The 21,540-nt window shown below is 38.2% G+C and overlaps 1 protein-coding gene across 6 annotated transcripts in view; it reads right to left on the bottom strand.

Moving 5' to 3' along the window:
* The window catches only part of POU2F1 (POU class 2 homeobox 1), a 188,055-nt gene that overhangs the window by 156,982 nt on the left and 9,533 nt on the right, over positions 1–21,540 (bottom strand). Inside the window, exon 1 of one of the 6 annotated variants that reach the window (XM_043538443.1) lies at positions 357–8,630. The exons of the other annotated variants lie outside the window; for them this stretch is intronic. The gene's annotated coding sequence lies outside the window, so the exon portion shown is untranslated. Of the gene's footprint in view, positions 1–356; positions 8,631–21,540 lie in introns of those variants that run through there. 6 annotated transcript variants of the gene reach the window in all.

The following is a 21,540-nucleotide window of genomic DNA, read 5'->3' as shown; positions in this document are numbered from 1 at the left end:
CTACTCGCCTGGTTCTTTGTTGGAATAAACAAGAAGGAAACATTAATTCCTCTCTGGTGAATATAAATTGAGATGGGACTTAGAGACAATTTATAAGAAATAAGAAAGTAACTGCACTGCCCTCCTTGTCTCTTCCACCTGGAGTAGGTTGTTTGGCTGCAGTTTTTCTCACAGCTGTCTCCTTTTCTGAAGGCATGTACACAGTATCTAACACTATCAACTACCATGGCTACCCCTGGAGTTTTTATGAGTGGGACCAATCTCTAAGAATTACTATGAACATCAAAGACACAAGACATTTACTGAAGGGGGAAGAGGAAGAGAGCGTGAGGTAATGAGGGTCCTACTGTATTTACCTTATGTGCAGGGCATGTGGACAGCAATAGAAACCATGTAGGGAGCGATTTTGGTCAGAGAAAGAACACGGCAGCCTAATGGGAGGCCTTTGTTCTTCAAAAGGGTCTCCTTTTTCCCTTTTGTGCTTCACTTAATTCATGGCATCTGAGCTGCTCTTGAACTTGACAGACGGTGAAAGGGGGGGATGGAGAGAGAGGAAGACAAAGAAAAAAAAAAAAAAAGAGGACTTCAAAAGAGTTTTCCTTTGAAAATTCAGTTGTGCTGCTGAAGGCTCCAGAACCAGAAAGGGGCAGAAAACAATATCTCCATGACTAAATAACATGAATTGCCCCAGCTCTTCAGGAAGCTACAAGGCAGTAATAAAACAGGGAAATAAGGAGTAAAACAGGTAAAATCATTATTCACCTCTGGGTGTTTTTCATTTATTTTCATCTTTATTCTTATTTTGTATGGATAAAAATATTTATTAAGACACCACCAGCAAAACATCTGGTTTCCAGCAGCGTCCTGGAAAACATGCATTTTATGAATGGTCCAATCAATCAAAGGATTCCCCATACAGAAAATTATGTTTAAACAGCCGCAGGAAATCATCAAAATAACCAGCGCCACCTGGAGGATGAACTCAGGGATGAATATTGTATATTTCTCTAAAACTCACTAAACTGAAACTCACTAAAATGAACTCACTAGTCAAACTTTTCAATTGTTATTTAATGCGAATTTCAGAAATATGAAAGCTGCTAAATTTTGCTTGCACCGAGTATTAAATTAAACATCCAATGACTCTTCAGTATGACAAGTGACAGAGAAGCTGTCAGTGCTAACAAAAAAAAAAACCATCAAGTTCTGAATTTTAGGAAACTCTAACCAAGTTGAAGTAATTAATTTCTGTTTGTGACTCTTGAGTGTATGTTCAAATGGGCTAACTTAATAGTACAGTTTTAATAATTTGCGGGGAATATGAAATAGGGTCCCAACCTTTGTCCTCACAAGTTGGTAAAGACTACAAAATGCATCATACCTGTGTGTGCTCCATACAACTACACGAAACACAACTTTCAACATTCTCTCCCACTCACACTCTATTTACCCTCTCATTCTTCTTAGAAATTCCATAACCCGTAGCATTTGTTAATCTGGTTAATGATATGGACATCTAAGAATTCAACCTGTACATTTCACATTCATTTTACACATTCCACAGATCACCTCAGTGCCATGCATCAACACATGTAGATCTCTGTCTGTATTAAGTATATACTTCATACTAATTGTGCATCAATATGTTGTGTGTGTCAGAATTAATGTTGTATGTGAAATGCATAAAGTGAGGTTTTAAATACCCATATTACCAGTATCAAAACGTACAATTGTATGGGTCTTGGAATATTTTATACAAATTACTATAATGAATCATTTCTGTGTTTTTTAATACTTAGGGTGCTTGGGTTATTTTTGTTGTCCCTCAGATAATTATCCCATCTACTGGTTAATTAATATAATCTATACTAGAATAATGAATGTTCAACTGCAGGACCTCGCTATTTCCAGAGCAGAAAAACAGGCAGAGTACAGAAAATGTAAACCTATAAACAGTTTTCCTACTTGATGTCAAGTGACTTTTTTTTTTTATTCAGCTGTGTCAGTATTTGGAGTTTTTTTTTTTGCTACTGCTCTTTACTTGACAAAGGGTGTTCTCCTCATCCCCACAAAACCCTTTTAAAAATTGAGCACTCAAACTTTGTAACACTTTTCATGTTCATCATGCATTTTGGGAACATACATACTTTTTTAAAATATGCACTACAAAGTGCATCTCCTTTTAAAAATTATGTATTCTGATTAACCTGCCACTGAAATGAAATATGTTCATACTAAAGTTCATTTTAGTAAAAAACCCAAAGCAAAATTAGGCTATGCAAATTAAGCAAACAAATATGCAAATTCATGTGCAAATTAGGAAGACACTCAGCCTCCAGCAAATTGATTTAATACAGTCCTTGATGTTGCAGAATTTGGATGCCCCTGTTCTATCGGGAAAGAGATTTGCTTGCTCTATTGCCACCACATCCAGTATAGAACCCAAAAACCAGATGTCCATGTTATCTACCTAGACTCTATACAAACTACTAAGGGCTTCTGGAACCTGAAAGCATTTATTCAGATTCTTCCATTCAATGTTACTTTTATGAGACATGTCTTCATAGACCTGGAGCACTAAAACAGAGTTCATCCCTCACCCATCATCAAATTTTAAGTAACCACATGTCTAAACAAAGTAGAAACGTAGGCAACACATTAAATATTTTGTCTGAACCTGTGTTCTTTGACATCAGACTTCTCCCCTTCCTGTCAACCAGACTATCCCCCCCATCCCAATTCTGCAAAGTACTTGCAGTGCTCTTAAATCCCATCAAAATCAATGGGTTTAAGCATCCGCTTAAGTGCTTTGCTGAACTGGGGAGCCATATCCTGAAAAAAGCAAAAATATATTATGTGGCCTTGTAGTAAAGTGCCCCTGAATTAGGCAGAGGTCTATCTAATGCCCTGGAAAAATTGGGGATAAAACAGATGTCTTGACTTCATCATAAACTTGGTTCATAATCATGGGAAACCCATGTTTTCCTAAGGCTCCCCACTTCTAAAAAATTCTTGTTGGATTCTGCACAAGGGAAAACTGTACCTATGAGCCACAATTTTGCAAGCAGTATGCGTGCACGCATATATTTAGACATATTAATTTGAAGGAAAAGCCTAGATTATTATAGAGTAGTTTGAGGAAATGTTTGAGGATAAAATAAAGAGTTTTTTTCTATTTGTATTTTGAACATCAGGAGTGCTTGAGGATTAATTAATGTTTGTAAAGCTCTTTGAAGACTGAAAGTACTACGTAAGTGCTATTATTAAGTAGACAGTTTAAAGTCCTTATAAGATACTAATTATGAGTAGTGCACCATTGCACCAGAAATTTGATGCACTCAAGAATGTTACCATGAATTTTAATCTACGGATCTTTGGGAAAAAGCAGACGAGTTAAGATGCAAATTTTCTACCATCTTTACTGAAACTGTTCCCTCTTCCCCCTCAAAAATGGATATACCCTGGAAAAAATTTTTTGCAAGGGTCCATTTTTAATTTACACATATCCCTAAAAGCCTTTGGGGACCTACTTGTTAAAATAAGCACTTTCTAATACCCTTCTCTGTTTGGTATGAAAAAAGGTTGTCAGATGCGGAAGCAGGGATTATACCTTTGTAAGAGAAAAGGGTTCTACTTCCCCACATACAAACTGCCCATTCAACATGCGGCTGAAGAAAACTAGTCGTTGGAGACAGTTTCTTCCTTTATGAATAGATACAGCTGATTTGATCTTGGGGAAATAGTTAGTGGAGTAATAAATGAACAAATGTTTATGAATATGATGATACCCAGCTGTTTCTGACAATTCTCACAAGATATTCTATTTTGTAAAAATAGACCGGTAGAGCAGCATATTGATGAAGTTATTTGTATGGTGCTCCAACCCAAATAGCTTTGAACATTTCAAAAACCAAAACTAAACAAAAATAAAATGAAATTTCTGTTATGTAACATGACCAGAAACTCAACTGATATAAATATCTGTCCCTTCTACTTCAGAGGCTAACAATCTCAATAATAAATACATTCTGCACATCACAAACTAAAAATTAATCTGAGTCTTATTTTTACCTAGAAGAATGTCTTTTATGTACTTTGGTACACCACAATGAGAGAACGTATAAAACTAGAACAAATAGTTTCAAATCTGAGGATTGTGAGTTCTGTGATAGGGTCATAAAATGAGCCTTCAGGTAGATTGATGCTAAATTATTTTCAAATGTATATACGATGTATGCAAGATAGCCAAGGAAGCAGTGCTGCTGAACAAAAGGCAACAATTCAGAGTGCAGGCATCACTGATTCTTGAGGGCAAAGACCCTTGGTGCAGTCATGTACAACATTCTGCACTAATAGCCATTTATGAATGCTTTATAAAGGCAGCCCAAATAAAGTGTGCTGCATTACTGCAGCCCACAGGTCACAAAAGATTCACTGTGGCAAGATTTGTCAGTAAGGAATAGTTACAACTTGAAAACATTTTGAAGGTGAAAAATAATTTTACCTATTTATTGTGTTAATACAGCCTCTGAATTTGCTTTCATTCAACTTTCATTGTGACAGGGAGCATCTAAACTTCATTAACAACTTTGTATCCCAGTCATCTTCTCTGCTCCTCCCATCAGCCATCTGGCCACTTGACAAATTCCTACTCTGAAAGTGGTAGCCTACACTCACTACATTAAACTAAAAGAAAAGGAGTACTAGTGGCACCTTAGAGACTAACCAATTTACAATACAGACTAACATGGCTGCTACTCTGAAACCTACATTAAACTATTAACTTTGCTTAAGTGTGCATTCCTGTTAGGAAGTCCTGGGAGGGGGCTGTATAAGTTCTTACATACTACAGAAAACAATTAACAAGAGAGAAAAAGTTGCTTTTCCATGGCTGCCTCTAGTGTAGGCTCTGGGAACACACACTAAACACCCAGCATGATGTGGAAGGGAGGAGAATAGGGCAGAAGAGAGGATAAAACATTCTGGCCTCAGAGGAAAAAGAAGAGGTGAGAATTACATTTGTTCCCTCTTCTCAAAATGGTACCAGATGTAAGACTGAAAGACTTGCATCCATGTTCTTGCCTTACATCTTACTGCTTCCTTTTCTTTTCATCTTTTTGTTCCATACTGTTTTCTCCCAACTAGGCATTGGTCAGAAAAAAATGGAGTATGAGCCTGATATGCCTGATGCTGCTTCTGTGAGAGGCAGGAGCAAAACTATGAAGCCAGATGAGGGAAAGAACAGGAGGAAGAAAGCTGGGCACAAGACTTCCTCGTTCAGATTAGAGAAGAGACTTTCAAAGGAGTTTAAGGGACACTGGCTCCCAAATCCCACCGAAATTTATCTAGTTGCCACCTGTCTCAGTTACAGCTAAGGATACAATACCAGAGTCTGTACTGGTAGCAACCATGCCATGGATAAAGCCATTTCTGATCACGCCCAAAAGACAAGGCTTCTATCAAAATTCACTCAAAAACTGCAAACCCTGAACTTAACTGGGCAAACATCCTCCACACAGGGAAAGTTCCTTAGTTATTTGCCACACTAGACATACAGCACCTCTGGTCTTATTTGAGTTGTACCTCAGCCAACTATTTCTATCTCTGTGCTAGGCAGCACAGACGTGATTTAACACAGAAGACGGAATAAGAGATGGACTATCTGTAAACTAAGGAAATGTGATCTAGATTTTGTGATATCAGAACACTGAAACCACTTTAGTTCATGCCTCTGTATATGGGATTCTGGTGGGGAACCCCAACTGTTTTCCCCTTACTGCTGCAGTTTTATATAATTCTTGTATTCTTGTGGAGGAGGAAGATTTTGAAGATCCACCTAGGTCTTTTTTTTTTTTTTTTTTTTGGAGTATTGCAAAAGAGTTTAGATGCTTTCTTGATTAGCTCATTTATAAGGACTGTGAAGTGTATCTGTTTTTTACTCACTCTGGTCTCACTATCACATGCTTAAAGGTCTGGCCCTTTTGGATTTATATCTTTGAATAACCAAAGACTCTGTAGCAAGGCTGAGAGATTAATATTTTGCATTGTATATTTTCCCACTAGTATTAAAGTTATTATAAATGTAAGTAAAAATACTTCAATATATGAAGTTGGACAATAAGCCAAAGAACAAAAAAAGGGGATACTGGATTGCCGTGTCCTTTGACAAGATCATCTCAGTCACAAACCATGTCACACAAGCGTCTCAGAACAGCAACTCTGCAAAGCCTTCCTATAAACAATTTAAAGGAATTAATGTAATCTAAAACAAAGCCCAGTTAAATAGTACTACTCATAATAGTAAATATACAGTAATGTTACCAACTATGTCCTCACAGATAGCACACATCCTTTATATCAGATAATATGGCTCCACTTCCCTTACCTTTCATTTTACTTGCAATTACACCACAAAATAGATACACATATTGTCTTGACTAGTTATATAACTTCTAGTGGATCAATTTCATTTTTAAAAAAGCTGCTTCTCTCCAAGAGAAGGAAAGTATAGAGAGTTAGAAAGGCTACTGGACTAGAGGGAACAGCTGTCCTATTTTGTACTCCTATGATGATTTTCCCTGCACCACTTGCTAATTAACATTTATATAAATAAAGGCTTATTTACTCCTTCCTAGCTTACCCTGCCTTATTTTATCTTTCAGTGAGACTAATGTTGAATTTCTGACATACTTATTTTTATGCAATGCATTGTGCTGTTAAAATATAGGATTATGGCTTAATGAGAGAAGTAACTGTAAATCCCCTACCTGAAAAAAGTAACAGGTGCTGCCTCATATGAACTTTCCCCAAACCTTTCTCAGACCCAACTATATTTGGCAGTACACTGCTGTGACTCCTCAGTCAGCCAGTCCTATTCCATGCACTTCTCATAGAATCATAGAATATCAGGGTTAGACGGGACCTCAGAGGTCATCTAGTCCAACCCCCTGCTCAAAGCAGGACCAATCCCCAATTTTTGCCCCGATCCCTAAATGGCCCCCTCAAGGATTGAACTCACAACCCTGGGTTTAGCAGGCCAATGCTCAAACCACTGAGCTACCCCTCCCCCCCACCACTGAGTGATCTTTGTTGGCTTAATCTGCGCTGTCAATTTATTTCCATAGTATCTATTTTTTAGGTCAAGAACGAGTTGGTGTTTTTGCATGGCTTTATTCTGAACCAGAAATGAAACATACAGGAACTGAATCACCTTTCACTAAGATTTCTTCACTAGTGCCCACATCTTACACTCCACTACAAATAACTCAGATTTAGATCTCTACCACCAGTGCCTGATTATAATATTCATGATCTTCACATTTAAAAATAGGCTCCAAGATGTCCAATAAAGAAATATCCAATACTAACCAAATATTAGAATATTATGGAACGTCTAAAGGCAGGAAAAAAATTAAGTTTGAAGAGCTGACACACCAAAAAAGTGAACTGCTGCTAAAGGTTCTTGCGGCCTGAATAGTGTTCTATGAAATATATAAATTGAGTACTGTATTATACACAGAAGTGTTTAGAAAAAGGTGTAGAATCTCAAGATGGTGATGTCTAAGAGGCTGAATTTCTGATTTCCTGGACAGGAAAAAAATTAAGTGGATTAAAAAAAAAAATCTGTCACTCGAGTGGCACCAGGGATGAAATCAAGCATTTTTAAATTAGATTACTTAAAGAATTAGTAATAATCTTTGTTATCCTACTATCACTACATATTGACATAGCACCTTTCACCTAATGATCTTAAGGCACTTTACAAACATTATACCTCAATAGCCTTGTGAGGTAAGGGATTTTACTTTTTTTAAAAATACCCAGGTGGATAAACTGAAGAATACAGAGGTTAGGGGACTTGTCCGAGATGACAAAGGGAGGCAGTGGTAAAACTTAGAAGAAAACCCAAAAGTGCTAACTCCTAGACCCCTGATTTCAACCACAAGATCATGCTGTGTAAATATGGTATTCTAGTGGGGGAATCAACAAGCATCTTATAAAAGCATTAACTGGTTTTGCATTCTGTCCTTCTAACACCTATTTTCTTACACTGATTTCCAATGTCACGTCACTAATTTGTTTCCCAATCAATTTAATGAACTGTTTCATTTAGATCATACTCCTTAGTTCTTTGCTCCCCAATTAACATATTTGTCCACATTTAGAGTCATTTCCCATCTCTTGGCCCAATCATCTAAAATATCCACATCCTTTGGAATTTAGTTATATATACAATATGGTTGAGTCATTTCGTTGATGGAGTCTCAAAATTTCTGTACGCATTTTCTACACACTTAGAAGGTACATGGCTCTCCCATAAGCAATATAAGCACTTGTCATGTCCATCCTTTAGGGCAGTGGTTCTCAACCAATACCCCATAGGGTACACAGAGGTTTTACGAGGGGTACTCAACTCATCTAGATCAGTTTCTCTCAACAGGGATTGTGACTCGGGGGTGGAGCGGGAGGGTGTCATAGGGCAGGCAAGCAGGGCAGTTGCTCGTGGCCCCATGAAAGTAAGTTAACATGCTTCATCCCCGGACGGCAGGAGCTCTGGATTCGGACAAAGCTCACAAGTAGGAAAAAAAACAGCTGAAGTATATCACTGAAATGTAAGTACAACATTTATATTCCAATCAATTTATTTTATAACTATACAGTAAAATGAGAAAGTAAGCAATTTTTCAGTAATAGTGTGCTGTGACACTTGTATTTTTATGTCTGATTTTGTAAGCAAGTAGTTTAAGTGAAGTGAACCGGGGTACACAAGACAAATCAAACTCTAAGAAAGGTTGAGAACCACTGCTTTAGGGGAAATAGTTCTACACATGCACAAGACTTGAACCTTGGTGAATGAGACTCAGGTATGACAGCTGAACCCTGGTAATAACAGACTAAGAAAATTATTTCTTCTTTTGCATCAATGGGTAACCAAAACATTAAAAACTCCAGTAACTAAAAACAAAACATTTATCGTAACTACATTAATAAACTAATAGACACAAGATGGGACACTATATTATTCCATCGCTCTGTCAAGATACAGTCAGAAAGAACCAAATGACAATTGGAGGTCAGTCTGCCCTTTATGCCCTCAGGAGGGAGAGCCTGAGGGCATGCAGGGCACATGTGCAACCTCTAGTGGACAGTGCTGGAGAACATTCTGAACACCTGTGCATCTAGAGAGTATTTTTTTCTTGCTGGGCAAGCAAGGTAAACATTATAGATTTGGTTTAATTAGCCTTATGGTTTTCATTTTTATTTTCTTCATCCCACGTGTAGAAACAGTTTCAGTCCTTGCACTTTGTAAAAAGCTAAAATTAAAAGATAATATTGCTGGAAGTGTATGAAGAAAAAGGAAGCGAAGCAAAGAAAGGAAAAATCTAGTGCACATTTCACATCATTACTTGATTAGTTTAGTAGCAGAAAAAAACACGTGTGGGCTTGCGACAGGCTCTACCTTGTGCTACATGTCTTATGATTATTGCGTGGTTTTACTTTTGGCAGTTAATTACACCAAAGCTTCACAGAAATTGCATGTAAATCTTTATTTTTCTTTTCTTTGAAAAGAAAAGTCAAACAAAAGCAACAACAGCTAGAATGGAGGTTGGATTTTGAAAGAAAAATTATTGTATTTAAATGGGAAAGAATCTAAGAAATAATAAAGAAAATGGGTAGAGTACATTAAGTGAGTCAGAGGGAAGTCCTCAAGAGATAAAAAAAGTTAAGGGGAATTCCTGTGATAAAGAAAAAAATTTGACGGGGAGGGGAGGAAGTGTCAGGCTTCCTTTATATATAAAGAAAGAAAGAAGAGCATATCCCCCCTTTTCTCCTTTGATGGTCACCTTTTAATGTATAACACTCAGGATGATCAAAAGGCAAAGGAAGCCTGAAATTTATAATCATTTTCTGCTTGACTTGTGAATGTTTTCAAATCAATTTCAGAAGTTTTCCATCATATGAAAATTCTGATCACACATTAAATGCAACTATGGAAATCACTGACACTTGGATGAACTGCATGCCAACACCAAGGAGGAGAAATCATCAACAATTTTACTGAAGAGGAGTTCATTTGCAGAAGAAAGATACAGATCCAACTGAGTGGAAGTACTTGGAAAAGAAAAAGGTATCTGCAGCCACATCAGCAGCATAAAACTGAATTCAAGCACCCGGATTATTTTTTAAACTAAGAAAGTTGGAAACTCTGCAGTATATGCTTTGGCTAAGCAGTTCATGGATTCTTCTTTTTTTTTGGTGGATGCAAGGAAAACAGCATATTGCAAGAGAACTGTGCCTAGAATCAGTAATACAAATTTTCAAGAATATTTCACTGAGGGGTAAATTGAATACTACTGTAGCGTGCATGGCAATTTCAGGATCAAGTTGTTAACATGGCTTCAATGTGATTAACTGCATTGAAAGAAAGATCCAGGCTGGCAACACAGACATTGGATAATCTGATGACTATGGTGATGATCTCAGAGTAACAAGTGTGATCTAATTCCTTCAAGTAAAGAGTAGTTTCTAAAGACATTCTAATATAGCATGACATGAACTGTAACATACAGCCAAACCTGATCACTACCACCACCACCACACTAAGGGTGGGCCAGCAGATATGTCTGGGACTAGAACATTTGTTACCCAATTAGGAAATATTCCCTCATCCCAAATCCAGATATGAAGGAATCATGCCGTGCTCTCTTGCCGTGCTCTCTTGTTCAAAAGATGTTCAGAGGTCTCTAGTCAATCCCCATATCATAAAACCAAGTCTCACAAGCTGGAGTGCCCATCGGGGGAGGAAGGAGCCATACAGCTCAAAGCCTTCAGGGGACTTTCATCTGCAGTGACAGCCTTAACTTCTGACAACCTGACAGACCTCCACAGATTCTTCACTTCTTGTCCACCAGTGAAGAGTGCATGGGATAATCCATTCACATGTAGATTGGGGAAATGCATGTGCTAGAAAGTAATTTTACATGACAGAAGGCCACTTTTCTGCCCAAGTCACACTTAAGATTTTGATATAGTAACAGCTCTAAAGACATGGCCCCACATATAACAGAGTTTGCAGCAGAATGGTGTGCCAGAATCTCAGCTTTGATTTATAAAATAATTATGTTCTTAGCCCTCTTAGGTGCTGAGAGATTTAGAGTTTGCTGCTACCGAGTTTGGTCCTATTGTGCCATAGAGCACACAGGGATCTGCAGGGAGTCTGTGATACTTGTTTTGGAAGTGATCAGGTTCTGTTCTGAAAAAGATACTCTTGCAAAGGTTTTGGAACAGAAGAAGGTCAGACACATCTAGTCCCCCTGAAGACCACTGAACACTTTTCGCCTTTCAACATATACTGTTCACTTGCTTGGAAATACAAAACTGCCAGTTAATTTAGTTCCTGATAAAAATCTACAGTGTTAAACTCCACTCGAGGCCAAGAAGTAATAAAAAAATATAAAAACTGTGTACTTGCATCCAGTAAAGGAGTGGGTAAAAAAGTTCCTTCTTGAAAATTACCTCAGTCCTCCAGTCAGGAGTCCAAAGCTTTGTACATCTATATTAAATAGAAAATTCCCTTGCAAATTCTACCTCAGATTCTGGATCCTCTTCTGAAAGGCAACTCCTATTTAAGGTCTGTGCCCCTCCATAGGAGCTGTGAGCAATTTTCTTTTTAAAGAGAATATCCTTGCACGGTAATAGCTATTAAATTTAGCTGGATATATTCCTATCACCCCATCCTATAGTTAACAGGAAACTGTCATTGTTAAAAGGAATGAAGTATGCATGTCAGCTTTTTCTGCCTGTTTTTTCTGCCTTCTAGAGACATCAGCCAGTAACAGACACTCAGCTGGGATCTGGGTAAGACTGTCTGAGTTATCCCTAAAAATCTTGAAATCAGCCCCCTTCCAGTACTCCACTTATTCTACTTGTTGTTCTATCAACTATTAATGCTTATGACAAAGGGATCATACAGGCTCTCCTCCCATATCTCATTTCATTCTTAGATATTCTTCCTGTAGTTATTAACTTTTCTTCTTTCAAGAAGAATCTACCTCAGATAAACAATCTGTAGGAACCATGACCAGACAATCATTCACTGACCCCTCTCTTCCCCAAAGTAGCCTACAATAAAGTCCACCCTCATGCTGCATTATTTACAGGCTACAAGTAACGTACGTTTGTACTCTTCCTTCCCTAACCCTCTTACGGTTTTTGTTGTTTCTAACCCTTCTTGATGACTTCCGCACCCACGCCCCTCCCCACACACTTCATTTCTCTCCTCAGTTTCATCTCCTTGTTTCCCTCCCCTGACAATTCCATTCCCCATATCTTCTCCACAGCAGACTGTTTCAGTAAAAACAGGAGAAAGTGGAGAAAAAACAGGAGCTAAACACTAAGATACTCAAATGAACAAAAGAAATTTTAAAAATAGATAACCAAACAAGACAACCCTCTCGTACAACATACCTTGTGGCACTTAACTCACAGAAACTAAGTCCTGAAAATCAGCATTAGGGATATTTTTCAAATTTATTCAAGTAAGGTAGGTGCTTTATCACATTTTTTTCCTGAAAACTACAGAAGATTTTTCTTTTAAATTGAGAAATTATCCTATTTGAGTATGTATGTGGAAAAATATTTTTATTATCTTTAGGCAAAGTTTATTTTTGTTTTTAAACTTGTTCAGAGTACCTCAGGGAATTGTGGTCTCAACAGAACCTCATTTATCCAAAGCCCACCTATATAAAAACAGTCTTCATCCAAACATGGGTTATATCTCCCATCCTCCATGTGCATCATGTTTTATTTTAACAGAAACTCCCTCTTTTCTATTTGAATAGATGGCATCCTAGTATAGGGCTCACTGTTTTTCCTTGAAGATTACACCATCAAGGGGAAACTGCTCTACTACTGCTGTGCTTTGGAGCAGTACAATATGCATTGCTATAGAGAAAATTTTTCATCTTAAATTTCAATTGAAAATGATAAAGCTATGTTTTAGTAAGGACCATTTAATGCCAGTAGGAAAAAGACCATCTCTCTACATCAATGTGTTCAACTATCACTGACTTTTCTCACAAGATGAACTTTTCCATTCCATGGAAAACTGGAAATGCAGCAAAGTACTGCTTTAGTGTTAAAATAGGGACTCCAATTTATACAATATTCAAACAGACTGTAGCAATTTTAGTCTCATGGTTATCACCAAAACATATTTGGTCACCCTACTACTAATGCATGCAATACCAAAACTGAAACAGCGACCATAAGCAAGGTACCAATGCAACACTCTTAGGTGACATGGTCAGTGAAAGATAATTAGAGAGAATAAAAGTAATATGCTGCAGTACAATTATGACATTGCATTAGACAGCTAAGCTCAAGAAATGTGTCAGAAATGTATTCTGGCAACAAAACATTATGAATCAAATAAGTGTCAGTTATTCTGTCTGTCAAGCCAGAGAAAAGAATAAATCTTTATTTTCACACCATTGCTCGTAATTTGGTATACAGTGCCCTATTTTTTCAACTACCAATTTAATCAACTACTGAATTAGAGTTTTACCTATTGCAACTGGTAAACAGGAAGCTTTCACTGATGACTAAAGAGACATGGCATCAATTTCTGCAGAATTTAAGCTTTAATGTTAATATATCAGTTTCTAACCCTTAATGCTTGTGAAAACCTTCCAAATATAAAATAAATTTAAATGTTACAAAGCAAACAAAATTGTCCTCCCTAGCCTACAGAGATAGCTCCAATACCTCTGTTACTGCTCATAGCTTTCCCAAAAAGCAGCAAAGCAGAGTTAACGAGACTCTGGTCAATTTGGTTGCTGATGTTCAAACTAGTAGACAGCAGTGAAACTGACAAGAGATTGATAGGAAAGATGAGACCACTGAGCAGGGTTCAGTTGGAGGCTGGGGATTCTCACCAGGCACTGCCTCTGGACCTTACTGATGATTCCCATCCCATCATTCTTTACAATGGCCTTTAGCTAGTAGGATACAGTAACTTTTCAAGCTTTGCTTTTCTCCTTTTAACACTCTCTGGTAAACATCATACATTGCAGTGGCTGAAGAGAGCTAGAGCTGCCTCCCTCAGGATTATGCTCCTTCAGTTTGCCATAGTCAGTTGGTGGAAGAACTGCCAAGACATATCCTTCCTCCACGGGCTGTGAGAGACCCACAGGGAGTGTTTCCAACTTTAGCTCACATAGGGAAGAACAACCAAACTTGATCCTGGACTGTAAAGTACTGCCATTGCAAGTCAGTCACATCTCCACCTACACATCTCTCAGCTCTTTCCACTTACACTCTCTTTCGGTGGATCTGCTCCGGGGGCTGGAGGCAAATCTTCATAGCAGCAGCTGGTAGAACCAATGCAGCTATATTAGCACTAATCGGCAATAGGGCTCAGACATTTTTAACCATCATGTAAAGAAAATCTTATTTGCCACTAGATTCACCTGACAAAACAGTTAAAATGCCTGAGCCCTGAGACATGCACTTACAACCACTGCTATTAACTGGTGCACTTGCACTACTGGTGGCAACTGTAATACAGGTTCTAGTTTTTCCTTGCACAAAAAAGGTGTGTCTCCTCTCTGACCACAGGCTCCAGATGTACTATTACTTCTTCACACTGTGCTTCACAAGTAGCAGTTTGAAACCGAGACCATATCAATTAGTTTCCCTACTGTTGGCGCTGGTGATGAAGAAAGGAAGCAATCTTTGCTGAAGTGTCAGATGCCTGATCCTTCAATGCTCTCCTTTCCAAATGCCCGTAACAGCCAAAGGGGATTGTCTCGTACTGATCCTGCACATGCTTCCTTCCCACCCATAACACTGACTAATGTGATGTCTATTTCTGAACTACACGCAGTTAAAAAACAGAATCCTCCCAAAAGGAATTATTTTTAATGGAGTGGGAGCCCATGTTCACACAATCTAAATCTCTGCTTTTTCCACCCTTCTTCCAGTTTGGTCCTCTCATTTTGTGTTTTGCTAACATCTTATTACACACAAACATTGCACAATGTCTCTGGCCATCTTCCTACAAATTTCTTTCAGTGCCACCTCGATACTTCCAATAACCCAGGTCCTCTGTGTGCTCCTTTTGAATTCTTAGGAACAACCTGCACGGTTTATTGCTCAGTCATATGCAGCCCAGAACTTTCAGGTCCCAAACAGTCTTTGCACCAACTGCCATAGTGTCACTTATGAGGTGCAGCAGCACCAGACTCAAATATTGCTGGGGACTGAAAGACCTTAGTCTTGTGGGATTGAATAGTGAATAGAATTCTTACTTGGTAATTTTGATAATGCTGAGATGCATATACAGTTAGTGACCTTTAATCACCTGGGTTTTTTTTTTTTCTAATGCCCATATCTAAACACTAAGAAGGTAAATTAGATCTGAATACACAGACTATAATGACCTTCATAGAGGATTCTGCTCTTCATCCTTCCTAGTTGCCAGGAAGCAATGCTTGTTTGTTTAACACTAAGGTCTAGTCTACACTACAAAGTTTTGCCAGTTTAACTATACCAGTATAATTAAACCATCAAAATCCTCTTAACAGAGTAAGACCAGGTCTACACTACAAAATTTTATCAGTGTGGCTATGTCACTATGATGGCAACCCCTCCCACCCACTTCCAAGTAGACGCAGCTATACCAGCAAGAGTCCTTTTGCCAATATAAACTATGTCTCCATTAGGAGGTTCTCCCACTTTAGCTATACCAATACAGCTGTATCAGCAAAGCCATTCTAGTCTATACTCACAGTTGTGTCAGTATAAGAGTGCTTATATCAGTATAGCATATACTAGTTCCCCAACCAGCATAAAATATACTGGAATAAGTACTTTTAAAGTGATATAATTACACCAAGGGCTTTTTTATTTGGCATAGTCATGTCATCAAAACATTCTAATGCAGATTTGCCCTTAGATATGGCAGGAAGGCATTTCCAAATAGATGAGTTTTGAAGTGCGCCCTGTAAGCAGACCAATATTGTCTCATTCCACAGATGAGCAACCTCAATCGCAATATTCTAACTCCAGATCCAGCATGCCAGAATTTGACTCTCTCCTGGATATTCATTATATCTGACAAGTAGAGATAAACATGAGCAAGGAGTTGCTCTCATTTTCTCTCTACTTCCGCAAATGAAGTCACAACAGAAGCAGCTCCTTACTCTTTATAATTTTTCTTTTAAGTCTATTTCATCTCATTCACCTGTTGCCCATAGCCTTCTTAGATTCAGTATTGGTTGCTTCTGGAAGTCCTCCTCCCTCATAAGAACAGGTAGCGTGGGTAGAATGAGGTCGTTTAGTTCTAATCTCATCAAATGGGAGATGCTTGCTCAGTGCAGGTCATGCAGACAGACTGTGCAGTGATTAGCTGTAGAAGAAATAAGCATTTCCTCCCTTCTTGGCTTTCAATCTTAGCTTCAAATACTTAGCTTGTGTCTATGCACTGAAATTCCACTGGTCAAGTTAAACCAATAACCCAGCTATTAACAGATAGAGACATTCAGCACAGAGGATTGTACTAGCTAAACTAAATCTTTTTTTTTGTTTTTTTTAAAGGCACAACTTCTGTATTTAGACCAGAGCTTGAAAGAAAAAAAATTGGGAAGAAGTCCAGCAAATGCTTCTCCTGTGACAATCGTCATGGAGCAGAGGAGATGGCAAGATAAAGAGGACACATTTTACATAGTTGGCTCTGCTGCCTGCAAATGGCAGAAGGAAGAGTAAAATCCAGTTAAAAATTGAAGTGTGAGGACAGACAAAACAGCAGAATGCTAAAGGCTTATCTATGTAGGAAGTTTATTGGCATAATTATACTAATATAACTCCCTGTGTATACAACTCTTGTGGTGGCACTAGGAGGATTCTTGAACTGGATAGGAAGAAAGCAGAATTAGGAGTGTCAAGACATCACTGAACAAACTCTTGGGAAGAACAAGATAACAGGTCTGTGCTCTGCACTCTTTCACAACCTCAACAATACCTGGACTGCTGTCACCTCAGGCAATCCTTGTCTACTTGAATTATGAAGGGAGTCCCAAGTATTCTCTCTCCTCATTTGTAACCTACTCGGATGTCCCTTTGGTCTGAAATAGCCCCAACTTGTTAAAGTTCAGGGCACAATGCAAGACTCCTACTTTCTCATACTTACAGGGAGGGTTTAAAGGTATGGGATGACTGTGTTTGGTTTTTAATTTTATAATCTTACTCCCTTTTAATGAGGCTGATGATTGAGGGTAGGTTTTCTGTTTTAATCCTTTAAAATATATAAGCCACAAAAATATGTTCAAATGCCTATGATTCTGGTGATAAGCCAGCAGAAAAGCCTATAAATAAAAATAAATACTTGACCCTGCAGTGAAGTCAGAATACTGAATTTGTGACATCACAACTGTCTCCATAACAACTAATAATTCTCAAACACAATATAACGTCTCCACCGCAGAACCAAGAAGCAGCTGGGCTGCAATGGAAGAAATGTTCTTATTCAAAACACAAATCTTCAACAAAACAGGGAACATAAGATGTTACTGAAGGTAAGCTGCCTTTTGTATAGCTCCTATTTCATTTGCCCAGTGTGAGACTCCTTTTAAATGCTCAATCATATATAAAAGGCCTGTTGAAGTGTATATACACAGTTGTACAATGAAAAATGGTCTAATACAAAATTGACGTTTTTCCAAAAGTGAAGGTGTTTTGAAGAGTGCACCTGTTCAACTTTCATTAAAGTACAAAAGAACAGTTCTACTTACACTTTGCTCCTAAGGAAGTCAACGTAGTCACATTTTCAAAAGTGCCCTATGAGACTTGAATCCTAGATGCAGAACTTAAAGAAAAACCTCTTCCAAGTTTTTGGGTATTTCAACGCATCCAACAGATGAAATGTAAAGTTATGATTGTCATATAGCACATTCCAGGTTCAGAGCTCACAGTCCTTTATTTAGTTGGACCATGGCAGGGCCCTTACATATCAGACATGTTTTCAAAAAGCACTTGCCTAGCACAATACATTGCATATGCAAGAGTATGAGAATTGCTCAAGGATAGTTCTCATCTGCATCCAAAATCTGTTTTCTGAGTACAGCCACCTCCTTTGCCACATGTAAAATACCTGCTACCAGCAATTTCTCACATTTACAAACACCTGAAGTGTGTTCACGTAAAAGTGAGAATTAAGTCTTTTTGAATCATACTTAGGGCTTTGGCTTAGACTGAATAATATTTAGCAATAAGAGCTAGTCACAGTTAAGTTTCTGATCAGAGGATACATATTAGTTTTACACACACAAAACTAAAATTACATTTGATACTGCAATCACAGATGTCTATTGATTCTAATCACTCATTACACGGCTCAAGAAGGGAAGAGCAACGAAAATGTAGGAATTCCAATGTTCATTTGGCTCAATTCAGGGTGTGTATCAAAGTTAAGTTGAATAAATGAGATCCTACATTTTTCAGCAAGTGTGAGGAAGCGGAAGCTCTGTGTGGCTTTCACCTACACCTATGTAACTCCTGCATTTTAAATGGCAGCATCACAGAATTGAAATATTTTTAAAACTATGTTTAACATTGTACAACAGGATATTTTTATTCACTATCTCTTTTGTAACGTGCTTTGAGATCTACTGATAGAATACAAGACTGTTACTACAGCAGGGGTTCACAGTGATCCAAGGATTACTGCTGGGCCAAGGAACATTGCCAGGTGGTCACAGATATTGAGCTGTTGTGACCAGTCCAGGTCAATCCAGGTTTCCAGAGGCTATTTACCAATTAAACTTAAAAATAAAAAAAAACAACCTCTCTGCACCCAACATTATACCATTTTCAGCCACTTTAACTGTGATCAACTTTACTGACTGCACCAAAACTGGAGGGCAGAACCAAACTCTAAAGCAACCAGATCTCTTAGCCTACACTATCCTTATGAATGGAAATCCTGTTTATAGCCTCTCACTGGTGTAATACTACACATTTTTGGGACTGAAAGTGGGGTATTTGAAGAACAGAAATGATAGCCAGCAGCGGTTCCCCACTGCTTTAAAGCCTGCTTTCATTTTTACGTTCAACTCTCTGCAAGTACTTCACATAACCAAATATCTCATATAACCAAGCACTACAGCCACTGCAAGGAAGATGTCCTAATGAAAATGTCTAGTTTAAGAAGTAGTCCACAACATGAAAAGTGCTTAAGAACCACCTGACCACAGATTCTAAGAAATGGCTGAATTGGGTTCCCCCCACTGAAGGTAAAATAGTAAACATATCTTTCCAAGTATTTTCCTGAAGTTACTGCCTCTGGAATGGAAGACCTGTAGGGTGGTGAGAACTCACATTTTGAAGTATATTTGTACATATTGACGAAGTGGCAGAAAATGCAGCTGTCATAATCCAAGAAAGAAGAAAAGGAAGTTGAAGTGGCATAGTCTCTCAATAAGAGAAGACACTATCATACATATTTAGGTAAATTATGTATTACACAGATATGTAGTTTGTAATGTTATATATCAGAGATACAGCCAATTCCACTCCCCTCCACCCAAAAAAAATTTCATATGCACAGCATTACCTGGGAGTTCTCAGAATTAAAGTGTCTGTATACAAAACAATACACCATTTCTGTCCCCAGGAACCAGGCAGATAACCTCAGATCAACATCTCAATGGCCAGTGAAAAGGTTTGACCTGGCCTATATTTCATTTTCACATCTGAATGAGTTGGACAGACTAACTGGGCAAATAACTCATCAACAAGCACTAAGAGATTTTTCTCATAATGCATGGGAAAATATATCAGTCATCCTCCATACACCAAGTATTTAAAAAAACAGTCCTTTGTAAAAGAAAAAAGTTAAAATGTAGTTGCTGAGTGAGAAGCTCTTCACAAGATTCTGGGTATAACAATTTTCTTTAAGTCCTCAACTTCAGAATGAGTAAATTACTGCTTCATAGAGGTGAAGAGAGGTATCAGCAAGAACTACAAATATTTGCCATGAATTTTGGCAAGATCTGCAGAGATTCCTTCACTGTACCCTCACCCACAAGCCCTTCAAAAAAAACTAGAAGCTATACAAAGATTTTTGTTTTCTCTTGTACTTGTCCCTACCTATATTTGAATCCTTTGCTTCCCACCCATCCAAAACAAAAACAAAAACTCCCCAATAGGATACATTTAAGGTAGTAAACAGACCAATTTAAACCATTGTTTGAACATTTCAGTTAATAAAAAACAAACATTTGAAGGTCAAGCACTCAGGATGTGAACTCAGGAGTTCAAACCTACACAAACAGCCTGGAAACCAGTTACAATAAGAACACTATCTTTACTTTTCTCCCCCTTATTCATGGGATCATCTCACTAATCTCACATGAAGGAAGCGTAAATCTTCCCTGTTGCATATGAATTAAGTATTTAGTCTTATTGTAAAATAATTTAACTTGTGCCCACCTTCACATAAATACAAATGATGGGAATAGGGAGGATGATAGAAGTCTATCTTGTACGTGCACGTTTTCAGAGGCTGACCAAAACCAATCATTATTATTCATTACATGCTAAGACCTGAACAGACACACAGCGAGAGACAGTCCCTGCCCTGTAGAGCTTACTATACCAAATAACCAGGGCCCTACCAAATGCATGGTCCATTTTGGTCAATTTCACCATCATAGGATTTTTAAAATTGTAAATTTCATGATTTCAGCTATTTAAATCTGAAATTTCGCAATGTTGTAATTGTTTGGGTTCTCACCCAAAAAGGAGATGGGAGAGGCCACGTTATTGTATGGGGGGTTGCAGTACTGCTACCCTCTTCTGCGCTGCTGCTGCCTTCAGACCTGGGCAGCTGGAGAGCGGTGGCTGCTGGCCAGGAGCCCAGTTCTGAAAGCAGAACCGCAGCCAGTAGCAGAACAGAAGGAAGGCATGGTATGGTATTGCCACCCTTACTTCTGCACTGCTGCTTGCATAACTGGGCCCTCAGTCAGCAGCTGCCACTCTCTGGCCGCCCAGCTCTGAAGGCAGCAGCACAGAAGTAAGGGTGGCATAGTATGATATTACCACACTTACTTCAGCGCTGTGCTTCATAAGCTAATTCCTTTTGTTGCTACAAAGTTTACTGCCCATAACTATTCAAAACTTAGTTCACAGGCAGAAAAAAACATTTACTTAGACCTATACTTAATAAGCTTTAGTGTAAATGTATTTATATTAAATCAGGTTGCAAGACCCATAGCTAGGTCCAGTCTGCAGTTATAACTACCGGGTTGAGGACAACGTTACAGTGCTGTAGTTCTCCAACATGGACAGGACATATGTTTTAATCCGATTCACAAATAGAGTTATAAGATTGGACTTTAGCAGGAATTTAGTACAATTTCAGAACACAGATCAGCCCCAACTACACAGGCACTACTATGTGGTAATTGGGTTCCACAACATAGACTAAGACCTAAATTCAACATCACAGTGAGATAAACTGAGGAAGCTCTTACCTCTCAG

This window comes from Chelonia mydas, chromosome 1 (genome assembly GCF_015237465.2).
Source record: "Chelonia mydas isolate rCheMyd1 chromosome 1, rCheMyd1.pri.v2, whole genome shotgun sequence".
NCBI classification, from domain to species: Eukaryota; Metazoa; Chordata; order Testudines; family Cheloniidae; genus Chelonia; species Chelonia mydas.
Note: the sequence above shows the minus strand (reverse complement) of the source record. Positions and strands in the feature narration are given on the sequence as shown.